The sequence below is a fragment of the Etheostoma cragini genome, chromosome 15 (assembly GCF_013103735.1).
Source record: "Etheostoma cragini isolate CJK2018 chromosome 15, CSU_Ecrag_1.0, whole genome shotgun sequence".
Classification (NCBI taxonomy): Eukaryota; Metazoa; Chordata; class Actinopteri; order Perciformes; family Percidae; genus Etheostoma; species Etheostoma cragini.
In genome coordinates this window covers 22,801,956-22,812,153 of record NC_048421.1, presented here as the reverse complement: position 1 = coordinate 22,812,153, position 10,198 = coordinate 22,801,956, and the positions used below count along the sequence as shown (strand labels likewise).

The 10,198-nt window shown below is 40.5% G+C and overlaps 1 protein-coding gene and 1 long non-coding RNA gene across 2 annotated transcripts in view; one reads left to right on the top strand and one right to left on the bottom strand.

The window, feature by feature from the left end:
• Positions 1 to 10,198, bottom strand: part of LOC117957743 (carbonic anhydrase-related protein 10-like) — a 96,841-nt gene that overhangs the window by 57,439 nt on the left and 29,204 nt on the right. The gene's annotated exons all lie outside the window — the stretch shown is intronic.
• LOC117957747 overlaps positions 852 to 10,198 on the top strand; it is a 22,418-nt gene continuing 13,071 nt past the window's right edge. Inside the window, exons 1-2 of the long non-coding RNA XR_004659583.1 lie at positions 852 to 1,162; positions 6,266 to 6,270. This is a non-coding gene — a long non-coding RNA (uncharacterized LOC117957747). The remainder of the gene's footprint in view (positions 1,163 to 6,265; positions 6,271 to 10,198) is intronic.

Genomic DNA, 10,198 nt, shown 5'->3' with positions numbered 1-10,198 from the left:
AAGGGAAGGAAACCCCAAAAAATAATCTTAAAAAAAAAAAAAAAAAAAAAATCTGACTAGGTTCATATGACGGGGAAAAAAGAGAAAGAGAGAGACAATTATGTCATAAGTATCCTGTTTAATTGTATTATTAGAGCAGGTGTATTTACTCATTGTTGTTTATATGTGTGTTTGTTCTTATGCTTTGGCAACACAGATGGAGTTTTTTGTCATGCCAATAAAGCAACATGAAATTGAACTTGAAATTTTGAGAGCGAGAGAGAGAGCGAGAGACCCAAAGGCCGCGGAAGAAGAATAAGTTAGGAAGGACAGCGTGAGGATCCATGACAAGTTTTCAGGAGACTTGTGAGTGACGTGGTAAGAATATGCCCAATTCTGTATTATATCCCGTGTAAATCCCTGCTAAAATCAAAACTGTGAAATTGTCAAATCCCTCTTTTAAATAGGGTGCTATATGACTATTTCTTGGCTGAGCGGGCAGAAAAGAGGAAATAGCTTTTTGGAATCAAGGACAGTATATCCAGTATAGACATCCTTGACAAGAAAACCTTGAATTCACCTTATTAACCTCTTCAGTTAAAATAAAGTCAAATTCCTAACTCATCAAATTCTTGAGCGACAGCTGGCTACAAGCTTCCCTGTTCCCAACACGGCCTGTCGAGACATTTTAAAACACTCAACGTGAAAAGGCTTAACATGGTTTGTACCTAAACAAGGATGTTTAACACATTTCTCATGGCCAGATCTTGTCATGATCACATAAGCCTGTCAAAATACTGAACCAAAATTCCAGCGATTATGGAAGTTTTCTTCATCATAGGCGCTTATAGCGAGGGAAATGCTTATTAATGTACCTAAACAATGATTAATGATTACCAAATGTCTCGCTCACATTGATCCTCATAACCACTGAAAACTGTCCAAAAAAAAAAAATCAAACCAGAAATTTAGCAATGATTGATTGTTGTTAAACCACGTTAAGCTTTTTCACATTATGACTTATGAAGCCCATGAGAACTGTGGGGAGTCAACCCCCCGTATAATGCAAGATGACGTCCATAATAATAGGACTTTGGGTTAGATTTTTTGACAGTTTTCAGTAGTTATGAGGATCAATATGAGAGAGAAATTAGGTGATCATTGTTTAGGTAAATTAAACCACGTTTTTATTCATTTATATTAGTAAGCTACAGGACAGCATCTTTCAAAACATGACAAAAGAGAAAATAAATGGATGTCACCGAGCACTTCTGGAAATGCACTTCTGAATGTGTCTCTGTCCTCTGCACATTTCAAACCAATTGACACCCATGCTTTTATGAAGACAAAAGTGAATAGTGATGTAAGGAATCAGCAGGAAGAACGGGAAGACTACGGGATCCTGACACTAACAATATGGCCGACATTACGTTGCCAAGTCAATTATCCTAGTGTCTGTTTTAGCTTCATGTTTTTTTAACTTTATGTCTAAATTAACACGTGTAAGGTCGCGCATATCGTTAGCTTCGTGTCAGGATCCCACTAGTGCATTGCCAGACCTTCCTCCACAGCGCTGCGGAGGTCTGGCTAGTCTACACAGCACTCCAGGATCGGAGCCCAAATGGCACTGGTTAATTGGCATTCCTTTAAACCAATCACAATTGTCTTTGGCGGCGTGTAGCCTCGGGAAGGAACTAGCTAGCTGGCTGGATTTACCCTGCAGAGATCTGAGGACCAGGTAACCATAGTCTCAGAAATCCACCATGGGTTAGAACGCCAACACAAAGAAAGAAGAAGGTAACGGACATCCACCCGTGAAGAGTGACATCTGGCGGAATTTCTGGTGGCAACGAACCTATACCGAAAGTAGAACATCGTGAATATGGTATAGACTCGGATCCCACAGTATTTCCCCTCCAGTGTGGGCGGGACTTAAATGTCCTCTGTTTCTATACAGTACAATAGTAATGAATTGAAGAGAAGATGTAAAGGACTGAGGACAAGACAGAGAAGAGTTGAACTCTCATGAGTACCTTCGGTTTGACTGAACTTTTTGACTGAAGCTTGAGCCAATGTCAGGAAGCCAAGAACGGAGGCCTGCTGGGTGGATGATTGGTGGAGCAGAGCCGAGCAGTTGGTGGTGGAAATCAAGCTGGCATGAGGTGTGAGCCTGCACTCTGGCTTGACTATTTTGGGAAAATGCACTCACCAAATGAATGTTTCCCTTGTGCGTGGCACACTGTGCTTCAACTCATCAAGTCACTTTGGACTGAACCACCTGTCTCAGAAAACAATAGCTGTTTAGGAACTTGGCGACTTGTAAAAAAAAGCAAATGAAAAAAATAAGAATATAAGTTTTGCCACTTGCACAATGGATGTGTCACAGCGGGGAAACAAAGTCTGCAAACGCTCACATTAACCTTTCTTGTTCTTTAAAAAAGCAATTTGTCACCTGAAATGATTTCATTATCAGCTTCTGCTTCACGGCAAGCCGTAACAGAAGGCTCTTATCAGACATCCATTCTGTGTTATTACTGCGGCATCCATTACTGCAGCTAACTATTTCTCTCTGTCTGAGAAGCTGCATGCAGAAGAATTTGGGACGTACTTGTTCTTCTTCGTCTAACTCTTATCTAGGCTGTGTTAATGCCCGTCGTTGCTCTGCGAACCACATCACAGAAAAACATGTTTCCTAAAAGAGCTTCATAAATAAATGCATGGACTTCATTTAGGGAGAAGTAAGAAATTCATGGATTTCTTAAACGGGTTTTAGCTTATGATGTCATGTAGAAAAGACAAGTTCAAATGCTGTTCTTTAGCATTGCCGGATTACCCAATAGGGTAAGGGTCTTCAATGATTTTTTTTTTGGCCAAGGACCCCCTACGCGTTAGTGTTACTCATTGGCTCGCCAAGCTACAAGCAATAAGCATGCCTGGCTTTGCTTCACTTCCTGTTGGGATGTTTCCTAGAAACTGCTTGCATTGTTATGTCGGTCTAATTCCTCATCGTATCTTTAATATCTCTGTGCTCCACTTCTTTTGCATTCATGGTATCTGTGATGTCCTTTTTTTTTGTCATTAGTTACACAGTTGTTCAGTTTTGATTGCGATAATTATATTTTGATATGGCCAACTCCCTGAAACAGTACTGTTAGAAAAAATCCCGTAATAAATGTTTTTTTTACATATATTCTTTTTCTCTAATCAGTGTTAAAACTGTTTGCATAGCTGCTGTTGACACCTAGTATCTGGGAACTACTATCTTGTCCTTGTCTTGTCACGCTGGGAGAAGAACAGGCGCCCCTGGACTGTGAAAGACTGTCAACATTACTGCTTTGTTGTGACTGCGTAATTTATGTAATTCCACATTGTATCACAGAGGCTGCTGTAGAAAGATTTTTTTGTCAGTCATTCTTCTGTACTGATACTGTGAGTACTGTAAAAACTGATTCTACTTTCAAGTAAACAAACTTTATTAGAACTTCAGTGGTTCCTAGTGGTCTATTCTTGATAATGAAATTATTCTAACAAGTACATAAACTGACATCAACACTGCATTACATTATGTTAGAGGGCTGAAAAAGCTGGTAACTTGACTAAACTTGACACTAACGTAATAGTGTTACACACATTGGGCCCTATCTTGCCACCGGCGCAGCACTGCGCAAGGCCCGACACAAATGTCTTTGCTAGTTTAAGACGACACAGTAATGAGGTCATAAGGGGTAAGGTTACCACCCCTTTCTCTGCTGTGCCCGCCCAGATAATTTGGCCCACCCATGAGAGAGAGACATCATGGCTTTCAAACGAGCAAAGTGGCAGTTGGTCGAGGCCACGGCCCCAGCCTCCACCTTGCCCCCCCCCCCCCCCTCCCCCTCTCTCCTCCTCAAAAGCTACGGACTCAGATGGCACATACTAAGGAAAGATCATTGTGGGACTGGTTATAGCTGTAATTCTGCACCAAGGCTGAATTTTGGGAAAAAGACTTCAGATACAATATTAGGGGACCACCAAGGTCTATATAAAAGAGACTTCAGATACAGTATTAGGGGACCACCAAGGTCTATATAAAAGAGACTTCCGATACAGTATTAGGGGACCACTAAGGTCTATATAAAAGATACTTCAGATACAGTATTAGGGGACCACTAAGGTCTATATAACAGATACTTCAGATACAGTATTAGGGGACCACTGAGGTCAAGGAAAAAACAAAAGACTTTGAGCTAGCTTTTAAAAAAAACATTGGATGGTTCAACAAGGAAGGCCTGCTTGGTCCTTTGGGAGAATAACTGTGAAGATTTAGAAAGAATATGTTTACAGCTGTCCAAATGTTCCACTAAAACAAGTTCCTTCACGAGATTATTTTGCAGAGCTATCGTCGCTGCCTCCAGAGCTTTGCACTGAAAAATAACAATTGTAATTTCTTAAAAGAAATGCAAACAACCCAGAGCGTGTTTGTCTCCTATCATATGCTATGTTGTTGCCAGACCTTACTCCACAGCGCTGTGGCGATAGGCCTGGCAATGCCATACTAGTGTGGGCTTAAATGCCAGAGTAGCGAACATTAACGTTACATTACTGTGGTGCTGTGGGCTCGGGAAAGGGGAAGTTTGGGGTCCCCTACTGGAGCTGCTGCCCCCGCGCCCCGATACCGGATAAGCGGATGAAGATGGATGGATGGATGGATACTGTGGTGCAAGCAAACATGGACACAGCTTTAGTATCAAACTGCTTCAAAGAATCTTTTAGTGTGAAGCTTACATCCTAACTCAAGAGAGTTAGGATGTTTTTTTTTTAAACCAGGGGGCAGTTAAAAAACTAAAACTACACATTTTTTGTTTGGGTCTAATATTTTTAGACCCAGTATTACACCACCAGCATTCACCAATCACCAGGGCCAGAGGCTAATTATCATACATTTACAGAACTTGTAAATTGTATAATAAAACTTGATGATTTCTATGAGTGAGTACAGCATGTGCCTTCAACACAGTGAAGCAGCCAACCATTAGCATCCTACTATTGACGCATTAGCCCAGCTCACAGCTTAAGAGGCTTCTACCCATGTTGACCCATATTCTTGGTATTTTAGACACACACACACACACACACAGACAGTTAATTACTGACACAGCTGTATCATGCTGCTAGGAGGATGTCCTGTATGGACTTAATGTCGCATGCTATTATTTCTGATGAGATGTTGATATCATGGTCCCAGCTCCAGAAACCTGCAGAACATGTGTTGTTGGGGGAGCGGATAATAAGATTACAAGATCATGGCACTCTATTAAGAAAGACTGAGGGGACTACAGCAGAAAGTGGACACTGTGGAGTGTGGAAAGTGGATTTTCACATGAGAGAAATATAGGTTGACAGCTCACAGATGTCATCTCCTCTGGGGGGCATGTCTCCACCTGCAACTATTACTGTGCACTTAAAGCAATTAGCTTTAAGAGCAGGGGCCAGTGCTGCTGCAGCAAGTGGCACTTTTGTTGACATGGGTTTCACCTCTATGGCTATTTACTGTATGCTCAACACTAGCTTGTTGGTGAAGGTAGTTTTGGCCCTAATCAGCCTTAGGCTACATGTACAAGCAAAACCGTTCTGGTAGTGGATGGAAGCGTTGTAGTCTAAACCACCTAAATGTGGTCTTGTGGCCTTTTCTAGTCTTTACATCATACTGGCCGAGGCTGCCATACAAGGTGCCACCTGCTCATCAGATAAACACTCACACATTCACGGGCAACTCGGGGTTCAGTGTCATGCCAAAGGACACTTCGACATGGGACTGCAGGGCCAGGGATTGAACCCCCAACCTTTCAATTGGCAGACAACCGCTCTACCACTGGTATTTTGACCCAAACCACAATCTTTTGGCTAAACATAACCAAGTAACTTTTGGTTTCACAAGGCTCCCAGAAGGTTAAAAGGGGATGTCAAAAGGTCCAGATAAACCGTGACATACAGTGAGGAAATAAAGTATTTAAACACCCCGCTATTTTACAAGTTCTCCCACTTAGAAACCATGGAGGGGTCTGAAACTGTCATCGTAGGTGCATGTCCACTGTGAGAAACCCAACTGATCTAGAGAAGATCTGTATGGAGGAGCAGGCCAAAATCCCTTCTGCAATGTGTGCAAACCTGTATGAAAAACTACAGGAAACGTTAACACTGATTTTCTCAGGTGTTCAAATACTTATTTGCAGCTGTAGCATACAAATAAATAGTTAAAAAGATCCAACATTGTGATTTCTGGATTTATTTATTTATTTATTTTAAGATTGTGTCTCTCACAGTCCATGTTTTGGACAAAGCAAGGCTGGCCCTTTCCCTCTGTTATCAGTCTTGGTGCTAACCTGAGCTAACCTAGCGCTGGCTCCAACTACACACATCTTCTGATTTGACTTGAGGGAATAAAAACAAATAACCATAATTCCCAAAGCAATAAACTATTCCTTTAACCCTTGTATATTAAAAATCAACACTTTTGTTGAAGCTTTTTATCAATGTTTTTAACTTTTTCTTATGCTTTTTGGAATTTATGTTCTATAAACCTCATTTATAGGAAATTAGACCTAATGTTTGAGTTAGAAAAGCAGAAATTAGGAATTATTTAGACTAAAATTAAAGGAATGGATGTTGATGGATACTCACAGACTGGAATATGTCAATTTGAATAAGACATCCCAAAATTAATATTAGTAGAGATTTGTACCTGCCAAAGAGCGTTGTGTGGAATCAATCATGTTATTTTGGGTAGTTAAAAAGAACATTGATATAGGAAAACGGGTCAATTTGACCCGAGGACAATGGATTATGTTGAAAGTTCTTTCCACTGTACACATTTAATATTTGATATATTATAGTTAGAGAATTTAAACTCCAGCACAGCTCATTTCTTTTTTACACAGCGGGGGTTTTATCTTGGGGTTGTTGGTCCGACTGCATTGCACACAAGAACCCTCACATTAATTTAAGATCAAACATCTTACATTTCACTGACAGCGGCTGTCAGAAAAAAATAATAATACTGTGGGCCAAATAAAATGACTTGTACTGTCATTTGATGTAACAATGATGCAACTCCGCTGTAATCTACTTTGTGTCTCTCCACTTTACTGTCTCTTTCGTTCATCAGGTTTTCTCTGTTCATGTCTACATTGCTCACAGATTTATTTCCTGTGAGACTTAAGGAAAGAGTAAGAGAGAGAGAGAGAGAGAGAGAGAGAGAGAGAGAGAGAGAGAGAGAGATATGAACACGTTGGCATACAGTAGATGGAAGGCAGACAATAGACTGTATAGAAATAATACTGGATGGATAATGAAGGTCTGGTCTCAAAAGGGAAGCCAATGGGGTGCCTGATGGCTCGGTTGGTGGAGCGGGCGCCCATGTGTAGAGGTCTACTCCTCGACGCAGCCGCCTTTTGCTACATGTCTCTCTCCCCTTTCATTTCTTCAGCTGTCCTTATCTTAAATCTTATCTTTATCTTAAAAAATAAAGAAAAGGGAAGCCAATGCCTAAGTGCCTTAAACCTGCTTTCTATCGAATATCCAGCAGGGGGCGACTCCCCCGGTTGCAAAAAGAGGTTTGTTTCTATGGAAGTTAATGGGAAAATAACCCTAATTCTCACTTGATGTGTTACCATTATCATACGTTTATACTACTTTCAAGTCATGTTCAATACAGCATGACATGTATAAATTATGGTCCCAAGTCTCCATGTTTAGACACGCTTGGACTCTTGGCGTCACTTTTTGACGTTCCATACAGATGCTGCAGGATCATTTTTGCGTTGCTTAAGACCCTGAACAAGCGTTAGTCTTATAGATAGATAGATAGATAGATAGATATTGATCCCAATAAAATGGGAAATGACAGTGTTGCAGCAGCAAAATCAATCACACAGAACAAATATCTGAATATATACAAGTTGAGAAAACAAAAACTGTGCAACTGCTTAAATAGTTATGATAAAATGTAAATAGACCAACTGTGCAGGTTGCACTTAGTGCAGTATTGTGGAGTCTAAGAGTCTTATCTAGTACCCAGTGATGATGTGTTAAAAAGTTGTATTGCCTGTGGTAGCAATGATTTCCTGCCTACTTGCAGACTTGGATACTGAATAATGTATTGAACAAATGCATAATTAATGTAACATAGAAACTTATTTGCACGCCAATATTCACTCGCATGCACTTAATGCATGCATAAACACACTAAGGTATGTAGGCCCGAAGTAGACTCATTTGTGTAAAATAACGAAATAAGCAAAACTATAATCACACTTTCTATCAGACTCTGTAAGTTATATTATACTCTATTGGTGTCCTGTCACAGGACTCCTGTGTGTGCGCTAATACATTCAGGAATGGTATTAATGCGACTCATTATGTGAACAAAACACCAACAATTTTATGAATCAAAATTAGCCAGCAAACAAATGTCAAATATAAAGCTACACTTCCTAGTGTGTGTGCATGAGTTCTCGTTTAACTACATTTGTGGGGTCCAAAAGCCGTGACTAGAGTATACTTGTGGGGTCCAGACAGCATTTTGGCCCCACAATGCTGTCTGGACCCCACAAGTATACTATAGTCAGAGTAGCCACAACTTTTAAGGGTCCTTTAAGAGTTAAGACTTGGTTTCCAGATTAGGGTTAGAATTAGGTTATGGTTAGGTTGAGGGTAAGGGTTAAGGTTAGGATAAGGGGTAAGGAAATGCATTATGTAAATGATGGTCCCCACAAAGACAGTGAGCTGCACTGTATGTGTGTGTATGTGTGTGTGTGTGTGTGTTTTTGCGTGCCTGGACAAATAGACTGTGTTGCTGAAAACTACCTGCTTGCATGTAATGCCCTTAATAAACTTGTAGCCCTGACCACAACCACCATCAAGGATCCAACTGTTTCGTCTGACCCGGAGCTTGGGGGGGGTTTGGGTAGTGGTAGTTCAGATCAGTTTGAGGCCCATCCTGTCGTAAATTGGGCAATTGCAACTGACCCGTCCATCCGTAACCTTCTTGAAGCTTTGCAGTCCGTGACCTGACTCAGTGATCAGTGATTTGCGTCAATCTAAAATCTGAAGTAACCGAAGTAACCATTCAACAGGCTTATGCAGTATGTTGTTTTTCATTCTCTGGTGATTTTACATTTCTGTGGATGACATTTTCAGATTATCAGTTAGTCAACTCAGACTCTTTAAAACTTTACATTTTCCACAGTTTCCTGTTTCTTCTCACACACGGTAAAAATTGGTGAGAAGCAGAAATCCTAATTTGATAGTTGGCACTTTTCCAGGAACATCCAGTCCCCCTCCCCCCCCCTTCCTTTCCCTACACACTGTTCTCAGTTGGGGTTTATTCCTGGTCCAGGTGTGTGTGCGCGTGCGTGTGTGCAGCAGGTGCAGTTCATATATCTCCGACCTAGGTGTGCATGCTCAGCTTGAAAAAAGTTTGATTTGTCTGTGACGTGAGTTATAATTAAAGACACACACATGCACACACGCACACACACACACACACACACACACACACGTTATTAAGATTCTGGCCTGTGCGTTGTGACAAAAAGCCTTTATGACAAAACTTGAGATGAAATAAGATGACATAATAATGACCTCGGATATTTTTACATTAACTTCCATGGCCATATATGGCTATATACATATTTCTGTAGATATTTATATGATTGAAGTACTGCATTTGTATTCAATATTGAAGGAAATGTTGAAGCTTTAACCTTAGTTAAAGTTTTTGAATCTAGTGTAACTCTATAACAAAAGTAAACAGCAGAAGACTCTAGTTTACTATGTCACAAAATGTGACATTCGCGATATTTCCCTGCGATAGGCTATGAATTGCAAAATGAAAAAAAAGTTTTTTTTAAAAGATGAAAAAAAATAGCTCTATTTGGAAATAGCTATATTAGTTTTAGCCTGGCTGGTAGCAGCTTTCTGCTCGTTTCTTTAGGCTAACTATATTAGCTTTAGCCTGGCTGGTAGCAGCTTTATGCTTGTTTCTTTAGGCTAACTATATTAGGTTTAGCCGGCTAGTAGCAGCTTTCTGCTTGTTTCCTTAGGCTAACTATATTAGCTTTAGCCTGGCTGGTAGCAGCTTTCTGCTTGTTTCTTTAGGCTTACTATATTAGCTTTAGCCTGGCTGGTAGCAGCTTTCTGCTTGTTTCTTTAGGCTAACTATATTAGCTTTAGCCTGGCT